General features: G+C 42.4%; 1 pseudogene; it reads left to right on the top strand.

Annotated features, from left to right (window-relative positions):
* The first annotated feature begins 4,447 nt into the window (after positions 1-4,447).
* LOC147641569 (uncharacterized) lies at positions 4,448-4,991 on the top strand (annotated as a pseudogene).
* The last annotated feature ends 14,275 nt before the right edge of the window (positions 4,992-19,266 follow it).

Here is a 19,266-nt window from a genome sequence, read left to right on the forward strand (position 1 = left end):
GGGAACTAGGAGCGGAGAATAATTTCTGGAAATAATTCTGGCATTCATCTTGGAGATCAGAGAAAGAGTGTGTCCAAGAGCCATCTAGCTTCCTTACCCTTAGGCATGAGTTTTTCTTTCGAGTAGCATGCAAGCCCTGAAAAAAGCTGCTCTCATTGAAGGCTAAAAGAGGCTCCAGCTCATGTCTAACCAGTATGCATACACGTACATAATTCCATAAAAGCCTCCACTTTGAGACATTGCAGAGGCTTTGTACATTGTAGGTAAAGCACTTAAGTGTTTGAGGCATATGAAAGAGGTATATATAGCAAAGTATCAGATATAAAAGCAAGACATCAGAGAGGCAAAGCCTCTGCCTACGTGGGTTGCATTCCATCATGACCCATGAAAGACATAGAATTATCCCCTTCTTCTGAATCACATATGGGGATGCCCTTCTTCAAAACCCCCACCCAATTTCGAAGGACAGGAGTTGAAGTAGAAGCCTGTCCTGGTAAGGGAGAAGAAGCATCCCATTGATGAGATTGAAGGGGGTGTTGCTTCAATACAACCACCTTCTTAGGTTGTTGAAAACCATCCTGATCAATCCCCACAGATTCCTTCATCTTCTCTTTTCCTTTTCCAGCAAGTGACTACGCCTGATTGATTGGTTTGGGGTAGAAGCATGTTAACGTGCACAAAAAATGCTGTCCCGGACAATGCTAGTTAGTAGTGCTTGTTAGCATACATTCGAGAGCCAAGAATATGTCCATTTTGAAATAAACTTTCCATAATTAATGTTAAATTTACTCGGCACCAAATTCAAATGAAGCATCTTTTCAGTTACTGAAGTCATGGTGTAGTGGATGAGCGCTCTCTCTCTCTCTCTCTCTCTCTCTCTCTCTCTCTCTCTCTCTCTCTCTCTCTCTCTCTCTCTCTCGCTCTCTCGAGGTTCTCCATGATCTGTGTAAGCCAAGCTCTCTCTCTCTCTCTCTCTCTCTCTCTCTCTCTCTCTCTCTCTCTCTCTCTCTCTCTCTCTCTCTCTCTCTCTCTGATGTTGCTCAAACAGTCTCACCCTCTCCCTTTGCCTCACATTCTCTCCGTGTAGCCCACTTCCTCCCCATCTCATAGAGTTATGGCGAACCATACCTTGCAATCTGATCTGGTAGGTTTACTTGCGCGTTCAAGGGTAGCAGATGAAGGTAGCAGAAGGGATCCTTTACAGACAATGAATCCGAACTTGGAGGACCCAAATTGTACTGCCATTAGGGATTATGAGAGACAAAGAAAGAGGAAACAACGAGAGAAGAAAAAACTTAAGCAGGTTCAGGTTCGAGAGAAGAAAAAACTTAAGCAGGTTCAGGTTCGAGAGCTTGCCTTTGAGGAGGAAAAGAAGAAGAAAATCTTGTCTGAGATTGTGGCACTGTTCAAGAGGAGGACTGAAGGAATTAGTACAGAAGACAAGCAAGAAATTTGGAATCTAGTATCTCATCATCCTGTCATGCAAGCAGTGTGTCCCCAGAGGAGTCTACTATTCAAAGTGCAATCATGTGCAATGTTCGTAACACCTTGGCGCTTGTAAAGCAGCCAAGCTATAATGAGGAGTTGTATTTGAAGCATATAGCATTGTCCATGATGTTGAATTCAAAGGAGAACATGCAAATGTCAAAAATCTCGAGACTCCTTAAAGTTCCGCGTCGATCCTTGTACAAGGCTAAATTGCGGGTGACATCGAATGTTGACGGTGGAATGTTTTCATTGGCTGCATGTCAAAAACATGCCCGTCATAGCACAATCACAGATGAAATAAAAGAGCTGGTTTACACATTTTGGAGGGATGAGACACGTGTATCCCCTAACAAAAAAGATGTTTGTCGAAAGAGGATGGGGAGAAAAAATTACATAAAGCACCCTGTACACCTCCTTGATGAACCTCAGGTAATTGATCTAACCAAAGCACCATTATTCGAGTACACTAAAAAGCATGTGAAACTTTACAGTTAGCATACTGGTTGGTTGTTATTTACACTATGGCTGTTTATGGTTTATTCTAGCTAGAACATGCTATACTGTATATGCTAGTTCAAATCTTCAATATGTTGATCACCTTACAGAGTGCGTTATTTATCATATTAGTAATGCTAATTAGTATACAAGCCATACCTGGAGGCACACTGTAAATGCTAGTTAGCAGACTGTGTATGCTAGTTAGCATACTCTATGTACTAATTAGCACACTCTACATGCTAGTTAGTATACAAGCCATACCTGGAGGCACACTGTAAATGCTAGTTAGCAGACTGTGTATGCTAGTTAGCATACTCTATGTGCTGATTAGCACACTCTACATGATGCTAGTTAGCATGTAAATTCTAGTAAGCATGCTGTGAGTGCTAGTTCGCATATGGTAGGTGCTGATTAGCATACTGTAAGTGCTAGTTAACATATTCTAAGTGCTAGTTAGCATAATCAAGGTGCTAGTTAGCATAATGTAGGTGCATCTTAGCATACTGTAAGTGGTAGTTAGCATATGATTAGTGATAGTTAGCACTCTATTAGCATACTGTGAGTGCTAATTAGCATACTTTAAGTGCTAGTTAGCATAATATAGGTGCATCTTAGCATACTTTAAGTGCTAGTTAGCATATGATTAGTGATAGTTAGCACTCTGTATGTGCTTATTAGCATATTGTGAGTGCTAATTAGCATACTTTAAGTGCTGGTTAGCATATTGTAAGTGCTACTTAGCATACTGAATGTGCTAGTTAGCATAATGAATGTGCTTGTTAGCATACTGTTTGTGCTAGTTTAGCACCGTTTGTGCTAGTTAGCACTGTTTGTGCTAGTTAGCACACTGAATGTACCAATTAGCTAACTGAATGTGCTACTTAGCATACTGAATGTACCAATTAGTCTATTGAATGTGTTAGTTAGCATACTGTCAGTGCTAGTTAGCATTCTGCAAGTGCTAGTTAGCATACTGTGAGTGCTAGCTAACATACTGCACATGCATGGAAGCATACTGTAAGTGCTAGTTAGCATACTGTAAGTGCTGGTTACATACAATATGCTTCTGTGCATGGCCTGTATACTAATTAGCATAACTAGCATAATAACCGCCTTCTAACTCTCATAATTGCAGGTTGAGCTCTTCTATAGATTCAAAGAAAAGCATCCAGATTGCAAAATAGGTATGAGAATGTTTGAGATGATGAAGCCATTTTTTGTACGGTGGGCTGAAAGATAGATACACATGCTGCTGCGAATATCATGTGCAGATGTTCTTTTTAAAGGACACACTAAACCATATGCGGTCTCAGTCATTCGGGCTGCATGGAGCCCAATGCAGATGTACATGCAGCGTTTGCGTCAGAGGTGATGAAACTAGTAGGGGTTGCATGGCTTTATGTCAAACTTTCAAAGGTGTCACACATCTATGGGAGTCAGTTCTCTGCCCGAAGCAGATAGATGCTGGTTACCACAATAGTGAGTGTTTGATGGGCGAATGTAAGAAATGTGGTGTGAAAAAGCTAGAAACATGCTGCTTAGAGACACAAAGCCCAGGTAAGAATATCTTTGTAAAATTGTTTGCATATGTGGAGGCAACAAATAAGCACGGAGACAAAAAAAGAGAAAAGATCTTGTGACTAAAGAAATGCAGTGCTGGGAGTTTCTTCAACTCTTACAGACCAAGCTGAAGGTTTTTATCAAACATAACTATATTGCTCGATCAAGGATTGTATTCTTAGATTTCCTGACGATGTGGTTGTGTCGGTTGTAGACTTTGCAGAAAACTATGCATTGAAGGAGAAAAATGAGATTCAATCCATGCATTGGCACTCAAGTCAAGTAACTATTTTTGTGCACATAACATACTACCGCAGGGAAGGTATGTAGTCAAGAAAATCCACTTCTTCATATCAGATGACAAAGTGCATGACACATTGTTTGTCCAACATTGTTTTATGCTACATTGTGGCTGGTTATAGAGAGAAGGTGTCACTCCAAAACGTCACTGGGTCTGGTCAGATGGTGCTGCCTCACAGTTTAAGGCTACTAGGCCTATTTTGTTGCAAGGTATGCTGGACTGACAGGAATGGAGATGAGCTGGTTCTTCTTTGGATCAGGACATGGCAAGGGAGAGCATGACGGTGCAGGCGCAGTTGTTAAAAGATCGTTGACACATGAACAACTGAAGCCTAATGGGGCCACTTTAAAGTGTGCTGCAGATGTGGTTGCCTATTGCCAAGCCAACCTATCAAAGAGAGCAGCTGTATCATATCCTCTAAAAGAAAGGGAATGTGCCCGTGTGTTTTGGGAGATCAAAGTAGGTGATGTAAACAGGGAGGTTAAATGGAATTGTGCCACGGTTGAGAAGTCTCGCACCTTGCATGCTTTTCACGGTCACAACCGGCAGGATGCAACTGCCATTGCCACAAGACCATTGGCATGCTTTTGTGATGCATGCATGAACCATAGTTGGAATCGCTGCACTAACAAATCTCATGTGCAGCCTTGGGATTATACACATTCTGATGCCATTGTCTGATGAAGTTGAGGATGAAGAAGACACTCCGACTGATGATGCCCTTTAAGGACAGATCATTGGATATGAAAAATTCGTGTATGAAGGCCACCATGATGCATTAAGTAGTGCTTTGTGTGTTGGTGACACTTTTGCAGTGAATCCGGATGCTACAACTAATGATGAGAATGTAGACTTTTACTTGGTAAAGTGCATTGCAGTAAAAGAAAAGACAAAACAGGGTTACATTGATGAGTGGAACAATGTAATTGACAAAGGCTCTTATGTCGTGCAAGGACTGTATTACAAGCAAGTGGATGCATACACCTTCAAACTAGACTACAATCAACCTGTTGTTCATATACTTTCAAATCTTGTACGTTGTATCAAGATACCCATGAAACACATGCAAAATAGAAGGCAAATGTACACAATCACCCCCGAAGATTATGAAGCAATCTATAACAGCATGCCATTCGATTTTTGACATGAGCGTCATGGTCTTTTATTCTATTTTGTATCTTGTGTATGCTTACTACTACCACAGTATATGCTAATTGTGTACTAACAAGCTTCTACAAAGTGTGTGCTAGCTAGCATAAAGCATACAGTGTATGCTAACTAGCATATAAAGTATGCTAACTAGTATATAGTATAGGCTAACTAGCATATACTGTATGCTAACTCGCACAGTATATGTTAACTGTATACTAACTACCTAATTTATATTGTATGCTTACTAGCATATAGCGTATGCTAACTAGCATACAGTATATGCTAACTAGCATATAGTGTATGCTAACTAGCATAGTATATGCTAACTGTATGCACACTAGCTACTATATAGCGTGTGCTTACTAGCATACAGTATATGCTAACTAGCATATAGTGTATACTAACTACCGCAGTATATGATAATTGTTTACTAACGAGCTTCTACATAGTGTGTGCTAACTAGCATAAAGCGTATGCTAACTAGCATACAGTATATGCTAGTTAGCATATACTATATGCTAACTAGCATATGCTGACTAGCATATACAGTATATGCTGACTAACAAGCTTCTACAAAGTGTGTGCTAGCTAGCATAAAGCGTATGCTAACTAGCATTCAGTGTATGCTAACTAGCATATATAATATGCCAACTAGTATATAGTATAGGCTAACTATAGCATATACTGTATGCTAACTCGCACACTACATGTTAACTGTATACTAACTACCTAATTTATATTGTGTGCTTACTAGCATATAGCGTATGCTAACTAGCATACAGTATATGCCAACTAGCATATAGTGTATGCTAACTAGCATATAGGGTATGCTAACTAGCACAGTATATGCTAACTGTATACTCACTAGCTACTATATAGCGTGTGCTTACTAGCATACAGTATATGCTAACTAGCATATATTATATGCTAACTACCATAGTATATGATAATTGTTTACTAACAAGCTTCTACATAGTGTGTGCTAACTAGCATAAAGCGTATGCTAACTAGCATACAGTATATGCTAGTTAGCATATACTGTATGCTAACTAGCAAACAGTATATGTTGACTAGCATATACAGTATATGCTGACTAGCATATACAGTATATGCTAACTAGCAAACAGTATATGCTGACTATATGTTGACTAGCATATACAGTATATGCTAACTAGCATATAGTGTATGCTAACAAGCACAGTATATGCTAACTGTATACTAACTAGCTGCTATATAGTGTGCTAACTAGCATACAGGATTATGCTAACTAGTATATAGTGTATGCTAACTACCACAATATATGCTAACTGTATACTTGCTACTTTATAGTGTGTGCTACCTAACAAAAAACCTAATACATAATTCTGTAACACATAAAAATGGAATAGTAGGAGGCAACTGTTGAAAAGCTTATCTCATCATTAACTTCCAACATCAAATAACATTACATAGGGTTTAATTTTACAATGAGTCACACCCACCAAAAATCTTTAGGCCTCCTCAGAGGGCGTTTGTAATGACCGGGCTTTTTTGCTCCCTCCTTTTTCTCTGCTTTCTCCTTTTCCTCTACTTTTTCCTTTCTCTCTGCTTCTAGGTCGCCTCTCTGCTGTTCCTTTTCTTTTCTTTCCCTCTCCAGCCTAGCTTTCTCCTCTCTCTTTGCTTCTAGGTCATCTTCCTTTTGTTTGCGACAAAGTTATGCTTGTCTCTCAGCCTCTAGCAACTATTTGATGATTGCATCAGAGAAGTTATCAGAGCCTGTATCAAAGAAATTGTCAGCCACATACGCTGCCCAATCATCCGACTGCAGCCAAAGAAAAAGCCAGTCTTTCAAAGTTTCTATAAGAAATTGTTGTCTCTCCTCAGCACTCTGGTCCTCTAGCTTCGGAGTAACGAGCCAAGCTTGTGCTAGGTTCTGAAACACTTTGTAGAGGCTATCATCAATCAAAAGCGTGTTTTGGGCGTTGTACGCCGGATTGTATTTCCAAAACAAGGCTAAATCTTTCATAAACACAGGTTTATTCAAGATCTGCCAGGGTTGCGGACTGCAGTGCTCTTGCGCAAAAAAACCGGCAATCCTTGGCACCTGCAATTTAAAAATAGCCCTGCAAATATTCATGACTTTACGATGCATGCTTGTGCTCCAAATATACACACTGAAGAACTGAAGACACCAGTCCAAAAACTGAAGACACCAGTCCAAAAACATGTGGCTGTCCTTGCGACAGAACACCTGCTTATCCTCTACATTGTATTTTAACATTTCATTTGCATATGCAGGGGGCTTTTCGCTGAAGCGAGTCTCTACCACCCTCAGCAAAAGACCGTTGAGATCTAGTAAAAGAGCCCTTTTTTCATCACACAGTCGCTTAGGCACCCATATTGGGTCTGGAAGGGGATACCATTCAGCATATATAACCTCCCCTGATGGGTGATAGGCACTCAAAAATTCTACAGGCATGCTGTGAATATCGTTCGAGCCACTTTTCAATCTCCAATTTTTGTCTCCTTATTTACCTGGCTTTGCGAACTCGCCATTTCCGTAATTTTTGCCATTGCATGCCAGCATTTACATCAGGCAAGGCAATTAATGCCAGTTTCTCTTCCTCTGCAAAGAAAGAGCGATACGAAGTGAAGAAGTTCATAGATTGGCAGAAAATTATAATGGACTACTGCTCAACATTATATTACATAAAGACATTTTCACTGGGAAAATAAAAAAAATTACATGATAGCCACAAGAGGCATTAGGTTTTCCAAATGGCATAGCCATAAGAGTGAAGGGCATAGGTATGGGAACACTAAGTAAAGGCTAAACAATTGAACAGTGATAGTTGCCTGCTACAGTACAGAATCTGGGCAAAAAAGGAAAGGTCTTAACACGGTTTTTTGCAAGCTCTTGAGTGGGTGGCTTTCTTTTCACCTTTGGTGCTTTCATCTTTGTCCTCCATCTTCTTTGGGGAACCATAGCCGTTGCTTGTAGTTTCTTCAGGTACCTCTTCCGGGCCCACTTTTCTCTTTGCCCTTAGCCTTTCGCAAAAAACCCTTGAGGGGGCAGTTATCACCAACTTCCTACGGGTCCTCTATGCTGTTAGTCTTCAATGTTTCCCCTGATGCACTGGCACTAGCCATTGTCTGTTGAGAAGTTTTTACTGTGTCAGTTGCAGTAGGCATGGCACGTGCATGAGGAACCATGACAAAAAAATCATCTTCTTCTGATTTACTACTCACGTCACCGCCTTCCTCTGTTGTTTTCATGCTTGCACTTTGCATTTGCTGGGATCCCGCATCTACTCCTTCATTCATTGTATCTAGCTCACCACCCTTCTCAATCGAAGGGTTCTCAGTTGCAGCCTTTCCCTTACCTTTGGTGTCATGCACACTTCCCACATCATGTAGGGGCTTTGAGAGGCCTGCAACAAAAAAATCTTTGATTACAACCTTTATAAGCATGTCATGTATGCTACATAGTATGTTTCATATGCTAACTATGTGTGCAGCTAGGCCAGTATGCTAATTAACATTCCCGTGTGTATGCTAGCTAGCATAATCATATATGCTAACTAGAATATCAAGAATACTAACAAGCATACCAGGTATGCTAACTAGTAAACCTTATAATCTCTAAGCAATCCAAGTGTACCCAAAAGCTTCTATGTGCTTACTAGAGCACAATATATGCTAATTAGCATATCCAACATGCTTAATAGCATATCAAGTATGCTAATTAGCATATCCAGTATGCTAGTTAGCATACAAGATATGCTAATTAGCATATCTAGTATACTAACCAGCATACTGGATATGCTAATTAGTATATCTTGTATGCTAACTATCATTCCAGCTAGCATATCCGGTATGCTAATAAGCATATCCAATATGCTAACTAGCATACCTAGTATGCTAACTAGTAGACCTTATAACCTCTAAGCTAATCCAATATGCTCCAAAATGCATACTAGCATATAAAAATTGGTAATTAGCATATCCAACATGCTTAATAGTATATCAAGTATGCTAACTAGCATATTCAGTATGCTAATTAGCATAACCATTATGCTAGTTAGCATACAGGATATGCTAATTAGCATATCCTGTATGCTAATTAGCATTTCAGATAGCAATCCAATATGCTAACTAGCATACTGGATATGCTAATTAGCATTCAATATGCTAACTCCGGTATGCTATTAAGCATACCCAATATGCTTACTAGCATATTGGATATGCTAATTAGCATCCACTCATCCAACTAGCATATCCAGTGTGCTAGTTAGCATACTGGTTACGCTAATTAGTGTACCTTGTATGCTAGTTAGCGTATCCAGTATCCTAACTAGCATATCCATTGTGTTTATTAGCATTCTGGATACGCTTTTTAGTATATCCGGTATGCTAGTTAGCATGCTAGTTAACATATCCCGTATGCTAGTTAGCATACTGGATATGCTAGTAGGCCTACTTGATATGCTAATTAGCATATCCGGTATGCTTGTTAGCGTATTCGGTATGCTAAATAGCATATATGCTATGCTAGTTAGTATACAGGGTATGCTTACTAGGATGCTAGTTAGCATACAGAGTATGCTAACGAGAGGATGCTAGTTAGCATGCAGGGTATACTAACTAGCATATACGGTATATGCTAGTTAGCATCCTACTAGCATATCTAGTATGCTAACTAGTATACTGGATATGTTAATTAGTATATGCAATATGCTAACTATCATACTGTATATGCTAACTAGCATATACAGTATATGCTAACTATCATACTGTATATGATAACTAGCATACCTGGCATGCTAATTAGCATATTTATTATGCTAACTAGCACACCTTTTATTCCCAATATGATCAAGCTGGCAGACTGTATGTCCTGTATGCTAGCTAGCAAGCATACATTCAAGTATGGTTTCTTACCAATCTCTGGTGTGGTTGGATGTCGTTGTGTTGCAAGGTTGCACAACCATGCGGTAGGTATGCTTTTTTTGCAGAAGGGAGCCCTACATATGGTCCCAAGGGAGCATGTAGCAGCAAAGCACAAAAGGTGATAATTATGCTCACAAGGGAGCTTGACCATTGCAAGGAATGGTTGGACCTCAAGGGGAAGTACACAGGTTTGTTCCGATGCTGTCTTGCACCTCTCTATCCTTCATAAAACTAGCAAGGGCTAGATTAGTTAGGGCAGTTTGGAGAAACGAGCCCTGCAACTTGGACTACATGTGCATCAAAAGTTCAAGTTGGCTTTCAGAGTTCTGCACCTTGGATTTTGCAATTTCCACCTCAACCTACAAAACCAAGACAAAAAGAGCATGGTAAGTACATGAGGTACCTGAGCACATGTACCAAACATAAAGTGCAGAGATGAAACTTACGGACACTTACCAGTTTACAGGTTATGTCTATGTCACTATCTATGGGTCATCTTCACGAAGAGGAAACTCCATAGCCTCTATGGTGTCTTTGGTTGTCTCTATTCTGACTTCAAGCTCCATCTTTCGCCAGGCATCCACATCATTGCTTTGCAATAGAGCCTGCAACTCCATCTCAGCTGCTTGCAACCTCTGTTTCATGGCCGTGATAATAGGAGTGACCTTCGCATTTTTTGCATTCAAAGCCCTAGCAAGTTCCAGGCCCTCTTGCACTTTGTTTAGATTCTGTTTCTCATAATGTAGCTGTGTTTTCATTTGAAGGACAGCTGCCTTCATGCACTGCCATTCCTCCAACCCACAAAATGAAGAAGCTTCCATCTCCTGTCGACTATCTTGATGAGGCTGAAGTGTGGCCTTGGTAGATTTGGCAGTACTCTTTCCTGCCAATGCCATGTTTTCCTCGCAGATGTCAACAGACTCATCCTTAATTTTTGAAGCTGGAAGCTAAAGATTGCATAGTCTCCACTTGTTAACATGGCCCTCATAATAGCCCTTCTCTCGAATATCCTGCAAGTACTGCACTGCAAACTCGGCCCAATTGAACCTAATGGCTGTTCCGCTTGCAATCACAGCAGGACTGAATTCTTTCACGAAACCCTTTGCAAATGTAGAGGAAATTTCCATGTTGGTTGGGGCCTTCTGGTATACATTGTAGTGCAGTTTCATCATCGACTCATACATTTCGGTGTGGATGGTGCTGCATTTGATGCGGTACTGGCTGGGATCCTTTGTTTGTTTGAACACACTGAACCATTCAGCATCAGTGACTTGCTCCCACCTAACCATTTTGGGATCTAAACCCTTCATGGAAAGGCCATAAGCAGCATTGAACTCTACCAAAGTTGTACAGAATTTTTCCTGCATGGGGATCACGACCTTTGGAGCTTTCCATCGGCCTGCACACATCAAAGGGAAATGTGCTCAACTATATTGCATGGAAATGTGCTCAACTGTATGCATGGAGCTTCTTGTGGTACTAAAGCCGAAAGTAGAAGAGAAAACACACAGAACCCGCACAAGAGAGAGAGAGAGAGAGAGAGAGAGAGAGAGTACCCGAGAGGGACATTGGGGAACCTTGAGATCGCTTTGCGCTTTTGCAGGGAGATGGAGAAGCAGAAGGGGCTCTGCGTTTTTTGTGTATAGGAGAACGCGAATGCGCCGCCTTGCTTGCGGGCTCCATGGTGCTTTGGCCTTTGCACTTCATCACCCCACCACTCCGCTGTAACGCCCGTGCTAACTAGCTTCAAAGACTAGCTCGTAATTCAATATACCATAACTTTCATTGATTATTCTTTTTTTTTTGAAGTGCTCATTTGAGCTTTTTGTATCAGCCCCAGAAGTTTTAAATATGATTACTAATATAGTGACTTACATGCCTAAACTTATGCTAACTAGGAATGCTTGTTCACACATGTGAACTAGCATAAAAAGCGTAGCACGTTAACATGCTTCTACCCTTTGTTCTTTGCTCCATTTCTATTTGCTGTCTTAGCTTGCAAATTCTCATTCTTTTCCTGTGTCTGGGGCGGCAAGGCATTGGGAGGGGGCTAATGCAGAACCATTGGGCATTCAGAGGCTAGATGCCCAAACTTGTGGCAGGCAAAACAAGCTCCTACAAACACACCCCACTTCAATTCAAAATACTTTTTTCCCAATTGCACTCCCTCAACTTCCACTACAATAGAAGGAGGGGTAGGTGTATCAGTGTCCCAGAGAATGTAGAATTTGTTTTGGTTTCCCATGGGGCGTGGAGGACAAATGACCTGTCCCAAAGAAGCAGCCAGGCCAGGCAACTCTTCACGCATATAGTTCGGGAAGTTAACAACCTCAACCCATACAGGACAATGATGTCGTATAAGACCTTGATAATCCTTGTTTGGGGACCAGGGCATAGCATGTACCATCTGCTTCTCGTAAAACAGGGGGGAGAATTCAAGAAGCCTCTGCTTGCACGAAGCATCTGATCAATGCACCTCATAAAAGCCTCTGGAAGCAAAATACACTCCCTCTACAAAGCATCCTCCAAGGATGGACTTAATCCACTCCGCGACATCACTGGCCGCTGGGATTCTTCCTGGAAAGAAAATTATAACTGCAGTTTGAGACAACTTCCTGAGAGGATTCACGAGGGATGGCAATTTCAATTTGTACGTGACCTCTGGAACCGGTTTTCCCCATTCCTGTTGTGACTGCTGAAAGTCATCCTTAAGGGTGTCAAAGACGTACTGAGCTTCCATAGTAAGTTCATCATCTTGTGATGCACGCTCTGATAGGTGGCGCTTAGCATCTGTAGGTCTTTCTTTTCGAGCATATGTACAAAAATCCAAACCTGAAGCCATGATTGAAATACGACTCTCTCTCTCTCTCACACACACACACACACACACACTCTCACACGCTCAGGAGGGGAACAACCGAAGAGAAAGGAAAGGCAAAAATTGACGGGATGCAAGAAGAAGACGTGCAAGATAGAAGTTATAGGTCTGAAGAAGGAAACTTGCAGGTCGCAAGAAAAAGACGTGCAGGTCTCAGGCGCGCAAGCGAAAGGAATCGAGCAGGTCGCAGGCGAGCAGTCAAGTAAATCGCAATAGAGTAGAGACGACCATATCGAATGCAAGCAGTGTCGAGTAGGTCACAAGCAACCAGATGAGCAGGTCGCAGGCAACAGGTCGTAGGCAAGCAGTTGAGCAAGACGCAGGTCGCAGATCGTAGGTCGCTCTCCCTCCCATACGCGCACGCGTGCGCACGCGCACACACACACACACACACACACACATAGTGGAGAAGCTTAAGAGATCAAACAATGAGATGATAGATAGATAATGAATGTGTGCTATACAAAGAAGATAAGTATACCCCAAGATGGGTGTATACTGGCACAGGGTAAAAAACCTCCTAAAAGAGGGAAAACGTGCCCCCACTAGTCCTAGTGTGTTCACACACATCACTAACAAATATAGCTATAGTAGCCAAGGTGGTGGCTAAACAGGTAATCAAAATTATGGTCAGCAATAATAGTCCCATGAATCACAATAACAACACACAGGTGAAAGAGCTTGCTGGAGTTCTGTAATAGTCAAGATGGACTATCCGATCTGCTGCTCCTTCTCATCAAGCATGTTATGCAGCTAGAGGTTGTTGAGATTTGTAGTGTATAAATCTTGGGCAATCTACTGCTCTTGAGTCTTTGCCAGCAATATCTCTCTTTGGGACACGGTTACCACCTCCTATTGGCAGTATATACAATTTCTCATTTATGTAATCAACTCCCTGGGCATACGAGAGAATCCCAGTGCAAGGTCTGGTACTGCTCCATGGGCTGCATGTACACTCTCCACATAGGCTTGACTTGATCTGAAACTTCTTGACCTCGCCTACTAGCGAAGGGTCTCCAGTGTGTTGACATGAGAAGCGTGAGGGGAGGAGGGGCCTACTTCTGTGAAATAAGAGGGGAAATCCATGAAGCTTTATGGGGCTGGGGTTTCATAAAGGTTATGATTGAAGAAGTCGTGCTTCTTCTTCTACTACTCTACAGCCTTTCTTTTGGCTTCCTCAGCCTCGAGCTCCTCTTGTGTAGGGCCTTGACCTGGCGGTGGGGGAATTGGCTCCTTGCCCTTAGGTTCTGGGTGGTGGCACTTTGTGGGTGGAGAGGATGGCGGGGGAGGCATGGAGATGGGCACTGTGTCTAGGCCCCTGAGCTAGATGGCTTGAGGGAGCTCCTCCCACTCGTAGCATGGTAAAGAACTTTTGTGAGGAGTGTGGCTGCTGTAAGCTTCCCCTGGCTGCATGGAGGTCCTTGTGTAGGTATTCTACCCAGTTCGCCATATGCCCTTGGTGTACTATGGCTAGTGTGTGGACATGCTACATCTGCTGAACCTATCTGTCCAGTGGGTGGTCAAAAGAAATTGTAGGGCCCTTGCTGGCATGACCAGCTCTTCCTATGTGATATCGGCCCATTTGACCCTATCTTTGTTGGTTGTGCCCCTGTAAGTTCCCTTGGTCAGCTTGGGGGCATTTGTTAGCTACACATAAGGATGTTTAATGTGGGGGAGCTAGAGGGCATCACTGATTAAGTCCACGCTTTATTGCACTCTCTGTGGATGGCCCTTATTGTCAAGTGTTGAAATTTGAGCAAAATGATGAGCTATGGTGGATCAAACACTAGAATCAACATCATTAACAAAGTGATTAGCAAATGATTAAGATGTAATTAGTGAATAATTAGCAAATAGATTAATGTAGGCATGGATACTCAAAAACCAGCAAATTCTCATTAGGGCTATGCCTCAATTTATAGAGTTTACATCAAGCATCAAATCCCATTGATTTCTCCATGATTTACTCCCAAAATATCTCCACCTCTTGCCTGATTCTCTCCACCTCTTCTCTTTTCCCTCAATATCTCCCAGAATAACTCCACACTCCTAAATTCCCTCATGCTACCCATTATTCTCTCCCAGTAGATTCTTCTAACCTTTTCACAGGTTCTTTCACAATTACATCTCCTCTTTTACAGCCTCTATCCAAGAGCTTGTTCCCACACACACCCTATTCACTTGTATATTTCAACACCTCCCCTCAAGTGAATAATCCTAACACACCTGGACCCTGTATCAAGTTTCCCTCTTACTTGATAGCCCGCGACCAGTGCCTCAAGTCCCTAAACTCTATAGTCCTTGACACTCTCTCTCTCAATGTGTCCAAGGCTACTATAAGTGCCCGCGACCTTGACTAAAGTGCTCACACATACATCTACCACTTGGCCTACATCATCGGTGGCTCAGAGGTGGTTTTACTTTATTGGGGCAGGTTACATTGGGTTGTGGGGTCTCTCTCTTGATCCAAATTCAAGATTCAAGGGCAGTGTCTACCCTTTTACAACTCAATCTGGTGTTTAATAGATGATTACAACAATTTTATCAGCATAAAATCACCAGAAATTACATTAAATTGAGAGTAACCAATTTGTACGGGATGGTTGGAGTATCAAACCAACTCCGATTTGAAATCTGAAGCTTTAGGGATCTGTATCAGATACTAATGGTTAATTTGAACCCTCAATTGCACCAAAATACAGTGATTAGCACTGATTAATCACTAATTAGCAAATTAATGCTCTGGTTTGTGTGCAAAAAACAGAGTATACGGGGAGCCCAGATCTGGTGCCTTCCACTTCAAATGAGCTCAAATTCTTTCAAAGGCATCAATAGCAATGAGTCTAGTAGAGGATAAAGCCAAGAAACATAAGATTTGACCAAATAATGAAAGCTTAATCTCTGTTTTACCAAAGTCACCTGCAGATTTGATGAAGAGCTTTGATCTCAATGTAGACTTGTTGATGAAATTGATTTCTGTCTTCACCAGCTTGTAGAGCATGCTTGATTACACCTTGGGCTAGGAGGAATTGAATCAATTTGACTTGCACAAGGAGAAATCTTCAAAATGCTTCAGAAAAACGGTGCCCAGAAATCTGCAAAAATCGGCTGCTGCCGCCGTCGGCGGTTTAATGCGTGGAGTAGATGGGCTTGAAGCCAAGTAAGTTAGCTAGCTTGTGTTAGAAGGGCAAGACCTAATGTTGACTGTGCATGGAGAATGGAGTCCTCCACTGGCTGGGGGTGAAGGGGAAGATGAAAAACTCACTAAAAATTGTTTTTTTTGCTAATTACCTACTAATCCTAATTAATTCACTAATGGGCTCATAAATCTGATTGATTCTAGGCATGGCTCTGATACCATGTTGAAATTTGAGAAAAATGATGAGCTATGGTGGATCAAACACTAGAATCAACATCATTAACAAAGTGATTAGCAAATGATTAAGACGTAATTAGTGAATAATTAGCAAATAGATTAATGTAGGCATGGATACTCAAAAACCAGCAAATTCTCATTAGGGCTATGCCTCAATTTATAGAGTTTACATCAAGCATCAAATCCCATTGATTTCTCCATGATTTACTCCCAAAATATCTCCACCTCTTGCCTGATTCTCTCCACCTCTTCTCTTTTCCCTCAATATCTCCCAGAATAACTCCACACTCCTAAATTCCCTCATGCTACCCATTATTCTCTCCCAGTAGATTCTTCTAACCTTTTCACAGTTTCTTTCACAATTACATCTCTCTTTTACAGCCTCTATCCAAGAGCTTGTTCCCACACACACCCTATTCACTTGTATATTTCAACATCAAGCACTTCTCCTGTGTGCAGATTGGCATTATATGTTTCGGTGAAATAGAAGCAGTTGTACAAATCCGGCCCCCATGGCTCCATTGTTGGCAAACCTCCAAGACCCAGTTGCTCTAGTCATGTGACTACTGCAGGGTCCACTACCACTGTCCTCTGTAACATGGTGCTGTAAATTAGAGGAGCTTGTGCTCTACTTTATGGTTGTTGTTCATGAGGGAATGTACTATGTGGCTGCTCACCTGCTTTTCCTGAGAGACTCCCCTAGATGTGATAGTTGTGTGGGGTGGCAGGCATATTCCTCAAAGCACCCCCTGCCACATGCTTTCTCCTGAGGGTGGGGTGGTGATGGACCTCTAGGGAGGAGTCCGAGAGGTGTCGGCCATGGGGGATAAAGGGTGTGAGCACGTGAAGGCTTGAGAGAAAAAATGGCAAGAGTTTGGTTACAATGAGAGTTGAAAATGAGGAAATGGAGAGGGTGGGACCCATATATATACTTTTCCAGAAGGACACGGCCGTGGCAACCTAGATGGTACGTGCATGGAATCCCCAATGAATGGGTGTGGCATCCTTAGCAAATGGGCATGGCAACCTAGTTTGGATTTGATATGGGCATGACAGTTGTTGGAACGGGCATACCAACTGTTGCTAGGATGGAACGGGTGTGGCACTTCATTTGGGGGAATGGTACGGCCGTGGAAATTTGAGAAAAAGGTGGTGTGGCCATGCTACTTTTAGAATGGCTGTGGGAATTGGGTTTGATGATGGAACGGTCGTGGCACTTCATTTGGGGGTTGGTATAAGCTGATCAAAAGTTGGAACGGCCATTGCAGTTTAAGTGAATGTTGGTGTGCAACCGTGGCATATTTGGAATGGCCGTGGCAAATGTAAAGTTCTAAATGGTGCGACCGTGGCAAATGGGGGATGCAAATGGTACGACTGTGGCACATATGGTATAATCATGGCACTTCTTTTTTCTATTTTTTTTGTGGGGGCACCCTGAGTCAGGTTTTGTACCCTTGGGCTATGCAGCTATAGCACCCCATTTACGGGTTTAGTCCTAACTACGTGCCCAATTCGCCAAAGTGAGGAGTCGGTTCCAATTAGTGGAGGTGAGGTGGGGACGTTCGATTCCTAGGGGGATGTAGAGGTTGATGACAAAGGAGTACTTGAAATTGAAGAGGTTGATGGTGGCGTTGGAGTACTCTGAGGTAGCCTTAGAATAACAGGTGGAGGAGTTGCCGATATTGAGGGTATATCATTGGTAAGGGCTATCGGCCGCCGCAGCAGGCAACTGAATGGGGGTTAGAGTGTCATTGTGTGAAGCTTCTGCTTCCCTTTTTCTTGGGCAATCTTTGTGGTGGAGGCCACCTTGGGATTCCATTGAAAGGTTGGTGATTGCGGAGTGACACAAGGTGGGAGCTGGGGTTGGGGTGGTTTGGGGATCCAAATATGACGATTGCCCTCATAGAAATGTTGGGATTGTAGTAGAGGTTTGGGGATCCACCTAGAGGTTGGTTTTGGGTCCGGTTGAGGGTGTGATAGAGGATAGGTGGGCCGTGGAGAACATTTGGGCCGGAATTTTTCCTATAGCTTGTAGACTTGTGGTTGGCAAATAGGTTGCCTACGAGGGGGATGAGGAGCTTGGGGTGTCGGTGTATGAGGGTGACAGTTCGATCATCGGGGGATCCGCAAGGTAGATATGCCCTCATAATAGCCCTGTGTAGCTAGGAGCTTCTTAGGCACCCAATGGGGAGATGGCATGCCCTATGTGCATGTGTTAGTTTCGTTAAAAGTATTAGTATGGTTAGTTTTTGGTGGTGGGTTAGCAAGTTGTGTGATTGTTCAGATGTTGGAGTGGGTTGCTGTGCCGAGTGTGGTGGTGAGGAGGGTGTGGGAGGCTGTGGTGTGTTTGGAAGGGTGAGTGGCCTCTTTTTGAGTGGAATGGACTTGTGGGGATGTGAGGATGGAATGATGATGGGGGGGAGGGGAGGGGTGACTTCTTGGCATGAGGGAGCAATGAGTATGGGCTCTTCATTCGTCTCATGAGGATAGTAACTTGGCCAGAGGCGAATTGTAAGGTAGGTGTCCTTGCATCCCAATCGATGCTGCACCCATTGTGTCCCATCCAAACCCTTCCCAAGAGTATTTCCTCGTGCATAGTTCTTGCAAGCATCACATAGAACTTCCCTTCCAAGGGATTATTTCCAATGTGGAACAATAGTGTGACTGTGCCTAAACAAGCCACCCAACAAGATGCCACTATTGTGACTATGGCAGGGGTATCTGTCAGTGAAGGCTCCCCAACAAGGGAACACGCCATGTTTCATAAGACTTCAAATTGTAATTAGCCTCTACAAGAGCTAATTTTTGGGTGAATCTTGTCGGGGTGGTCATTTCTAACCACAATGAGGTAGGATTTGCCTCCCATTTTTCCTCTTCGAGGTCGACCACTTGGGCCATGTTGACCATGATTTTTTTGTGCCAAAGCTTGGCTTGCCTTGATTTTGCATCTTGTTGGATGGCTTGTTTCATATCTTGTCATGTATGGCTTTTAGGGTAGCTTTGGTGAGTGGGTGATAGTAGCATTTTTAATTTGCTACTGTTGAAATAGCTTGCCATTTGGACACCATCAAGTGTCTCTATGCG

The sequence above is a fragment of the Cibotium barometz genome, chromosome 1, assembly GCF_041138505.1.
Source record: "Cibotium barometz isolate CiBa-2024 chromosome 1, ASM4113850v1, whole genome shotgun sequence".
In the NCBI taxonomy this organism is placed as follows: domain Eukaryota; kingdom Viridiplantae; phylum Streptophyta; class Polypodiopsida; order Cyatheales; family Cibotiaceae; genus Cibotium; species Cibotium barometz.